Here is a 5,041-nt window from a genome sequence, read left to right on the forward strand (position 1 = left end):
CGCCGGTCGCCACCGCGCTGACACGGCTCGACCCGCTCTGCTGCGCCGACCACCGCCCCGGGCCACTCTACGCCGACGTCAAGACCATGCCGCTCGTCTTGCCGTACGTCCTTGTCCTCGATCGCGATCCATATGTTTTCATCATTTGTATTTATATGCATGTATATATACGTCGTGGAGCACCGCCACCCTCGTTTGCCCATGCGTTTCTATGAATACGGCGGAGCACCACCGCCCTCGTTCACCCTAGGGTTTAGGGTTTATACGGTGGAGCACCGCCGCCCTCATTCGCCCTAGGGTTTAGGGTTTATACGGCAAAGCACCACCGCCCTCGTTCGCCCTAGGGTTTAGGGTTTATACGGTGGAGCACCGCCGCCCTCGTTCACCCATGTGTACAAACATATATACGGCGGAGCGGAGCACCGCCACTCTCGTCACACCGCCCTCTCTCGTGGCCTAGTCGATCAACATTCGTATTATCGTTATCGTTAACGCTAAACAATCACACTAGGGCGAATTACGTCAGTGACTAGGGCGAACCGCGTTGTTGATGTCACCGACGTGGTTTGCCCTAGTCACTGACGCAATTCGCCCTCAGCCATTTATGTATAGCCCTAATTCGCCCTAGTACCGACACAGTTCGCCCTAGTGTGGCGAATTGCGTCCGTGACCGAGGGGCAAGATTTAATAATGCATATTGTTCATAGATTTTACGCATGTAAGCAAAGATTTGACATACTATATATTGGTTTTGTTTTTTGAAGCTAGATGGCCGACCCGAGAAACATGGATGAGGAGGAGTTGATGATGAATTTGATCAACACTGGCACTCAAGTTCTCAGCGATGATGGTGCTAAAAATAACATGCAAGAGGATGCAGATGACGGGAGTCAGTACTTAGCTCTTGAACAAAATGAGCAACAACATATTGGCCAAGTATATATTTTTTATTATTAGCTATATATATTATCATATGTCTTATGTGTGCTCATGACATTAAAAATAATGTTTATGTTATGTAGCCCTCTGGATCGACATCAACAACTACAACGAAGAGTAAAAATGTTCGAGGTCCCAAAAAGCCATTGGAGGGCCGCTTCATCATCTCAGAGTTTAATGTAGATACATGCGAACCGGGGGGGGGGGGGCAAATAAAATGAAATTTGTGCACCACTGTGGTTACCTTGTAAGGGCCCGGCTCCCGATCAGTACCCACGAATGGAAGAAGAAGACCAATGCTCCTCATATCAGTTTTGTCTCCGATCGTGACAAGACGTTAATTTGGAATGATGTCTTGGAACATTTCACGCTCCAAACAGATGGTTATGAAGATATAATAGATGGTGATGAATTGAAGGAGCGAGTTAGGGATTGGGCAATGAAGAAGATGGCCACCTAGTTTTAGACTTGGAAGAAACACCTATACATGACGTATGTCAAGAAGAACATAGCACAAGATTTCACTGTCCTAGGCCCGATCTCAAAGTAGAGGCCCTATTGGGATGAGTTTGTATAATACAAGACATCGGAAGAGGGTGTGAGTCGGGTGATAAAGAACCAACATAATGCCCAACAAAAGACATACCACCATAACTTGGGATCAGGTAGCTACCCGACTACCATTAAGAAGTGGAACAAAATGGAAGCAGACCTTCTTGCCAAGGGTATCACACCAGAATCACTCGAGTGGGGAGAGCGTGCAAAAAATTGGTTTTTCGCTCATGGGGGAACACTAGACCAGGAGACAGGGAAGTACGTTTATGGCGCAAGACTGCAAGAAGCAGCAGAAAGATTGTTTTATGCTTAGAGAGCTACTGCTAGTGGTGCGTTCAGGCCCAATAGAGAGAAGGATGAACTGACATATGCCATCGAGACTATTGAACACGGTGGTCAAACTAGAGGCAAAGAAAGTGTCTCGTGGGAGCATGGATTCCCTCAGGACATACCTTCCTACAGAAGCCGCCAGAGAAAGAAGGAAGAAGAGGCACAACGGCTCCAGAGGTTGGAGGAAGCGGTGCGTGAAGCACAGGAGCGGGAAAAAAACCTTGAAGCGAGAATGCAGGAGGAAATCAGAAGGCAAGTGCAAATAGCAGTGAGTGCAAGCAAGTAGGCATTAGAGCCAGGAATCAACATTAGCCCCCCTGCTTAGTTGAAAAGCAGTTGCGCTTCCACGGAGACACCAAATCAAGGGGACACAGGACTGCACTTCCCTGTGGATGACGTCACTGAACCTTGTACATCGTGTGAGCTACACATTCCGAAGGGGAATTCCACAATCAAGGTGGCTATCGGTCTTGTTAATCCTATCGACCGAACCAAGACACCAAGGATTCATGGGAATATAATCCAAGAAGGATATGCTACCATCTCGGTAGATAAAGCTGAAAAAGGTTTTAGTGATTTGCCTCTTGACATTCCTGGTGGTGATGGTGAGAAGACTCTAGGAGAAGCAGAGAAGACATTCATTCTATGGCACAAGCGCTACATCATCATTCTCGGGATGTCGCCTCCACCTCCTCCTGAACTACCTCACCATAGGTGCGGATGAAAACACTACATCATTAATTTATATTGGCTTAAATAATTAACAATTTGCTTATAATAATATGTCATTCCTTTTCTGTAGCAGATCCTCCCCCAACCTAAGTCCAATTGTTCAATCGCTAGATCATCATAGTGCTCTGTACGATGACAATGTGTTGGAAGGTGAGGCTACATCCACACCATCTCCAAGGAGGTCTCCAACGCCGCAGCCGCCACCTCCAAGGAGGTCTCCAACACCGCTGCCACCACCTCCAAGGAGGTCTCCAACGCCTCCCCCGCCCCCGCCTACCAAGAAGCCAAGTACTAGCAAGAGGCTAGCCCCGCAAATGAAGAACCAGCCCCCGCCGGCAAAGAAAGCCACCGTGAAACCAAGGGCTATTCCCAAAATAATATCTGAAGAGAAGGAAGAAGTAACTGATGCATATAAAAAAGATATGTCCAGATTCTATGACAAACTTAAAAAGGATCAAGAAGTAAGGAGAAACCCGGAGAAACCGTACTTCTTCGTAGCTCCAGATATTCTAAGAAAAAAGGTGGCTTCTTACCAGCAACAACAGCGGGAATCAAAGCCGTCCAAAGCAACATTAACGGACTATGACCGCACTCTCACCAAGTTAATTGAGGCGGCACAGAAAAAGAAGCGGGTAGAGAAAGGAGTTGCACAACTCGGACAACAATCTCACCAATTAGTCCCCCCGCTAATTGTTGGTAATGAATATGGTTCGAATTTAGGATTAATGCATCAGGCAAACATACCTTCGGATATCGATTTGGATCACCTTGGTGAATTTATTGAAGAGACTGGTCTCAACCTTTACCAGATGGTTGGTGATAGAAACATTGAGAGTGCGGCGGAGGTTGATATTTGGAAGAAAAAATTTGTACTAGGCCAGAGTCTATACAACCCTCAAGCCTTAGATGATCTGGGGACACAAATTTACCTGCTAAACAAGTGGTACATGCAGGCGTCTACCGGTGGATACTTCTGCGTTGGTGTCAGAATTAGAGACGAACATTGGTTCCATGGCGATGATGTTATGTATGTTGACTTTGCAGAATTTCATCAACTATGCCACCTGACCTCTCTGGACAAAGTTATCATTAGCTGCTATTGCCTGTAAGTAATAATTCTTTCAATCTATTATTAAACTCATCATATGTGTGTATATGCATATAAATTATCCTAACAAGTACTATATATATGCAGATTTACAATGACAGAGCGCAGAAAGAAAGGCTGCAATGAAATTGGTTTTGTTGATCCCCATATAGTATTCAAAGACCCAGTTACTCCAAAGCCTAATTGGAAGTCTCAGTCAGAGAGTAACCTCATGAGCTTCTTAGTGAACCAACGCCATAAGAAGGATATACTCTTCCCCTACAACTTCAAGTGAGTGTTAATAATGTCGATCATCCTTAATGGCTCATATGTTGATTCTAGTTAATTAATGAGTGTTATGCGTTATATCCTATAAACACATGCAACAATCACTGGATATTGATGGACATCGATCTGGTGAAAAGTCACTTGATAATCTATGACTCGATGAGAAAACCACAACAAGACTACCAAGATATGATAGATATTATCCAGAGGTAATTTCGGTATCTCTAGCAACTATATATACACACAAACATGATGATTAACTATATCTGTTGATGTGACAAATTTTTTATTGGGCAGTGTTTGGAAAACCTTTATTGAGAAGCAACACATGGGAAAATGCAAAGCGCCACTGAATGTAATCCCTTTGAAAGTAAGTCCCCTAAATCGCATCATCTTTATTAATTAAACATATAGCTTTCACCGGATCACCAGATTGGATGACAAATCTTTTTCTCGTAAAGTGGTGTCTGAGTCAGGAACAGGGAACAACTACTGTGGTTACTATGTTTGCGAGGTTATCAAGCAGGTCTCCCAAAGAACTCCTACAGAGAGACTCAAAGTACGTTAAAAATACACTATATATTCATTTAATTATTATTATTGATTGTGTTACTATGTCTTTATATATATATATATGTATGTACATATATTAATTTATTTTTCTTTAATTCAAACCTGTAGGCTCGGTGGTTGGAGGAAAAGGTCATACGACAAGACCAGTTCAAAGCAATTCAAGAGTCTATAGCCGGATTTTTTAATGACTAGGTCATCGATTCCAAGGGCGAGTTCTACTTCGACCCAACACTACCATGGAAGCCAAGCTAGAGGATGAGAGGAAACTTATTATGTCACAACAACTATAATGCAATCTTTTGTAATATATGCACATGAAATAATATAATGTAAAATACACATATGCATGCATGCATGTAAATATATATATGATGCATGCATGCATATATGTATATATATATAGTTATATGCTTGAATTTTGTCATTTAATACGTTCATTGTGCTTGAACCGAAACATACTATATGCGCGTATAAATGTATTATTAGCAGCGTACAATACGACTTCGAAAACCTATTTTGAAAAGAAAACAAAAAAAT

The sequence above is a fragment of the Miscanthus floridulus genome, chromosome 10 (assembly GCF_019320115.1).
Source record: "Miscanthus floridulus cultivar M001 chromosome 10, ASM1932011v1, whole genome shotgun sequence".
NCBI classification, from domain to species: Eukaryota; Viridiplantae; Streptophyta; class Magnoliopsida; order Poales; family Poaceae; genus Miscanthus; species Miscanthus floridulus.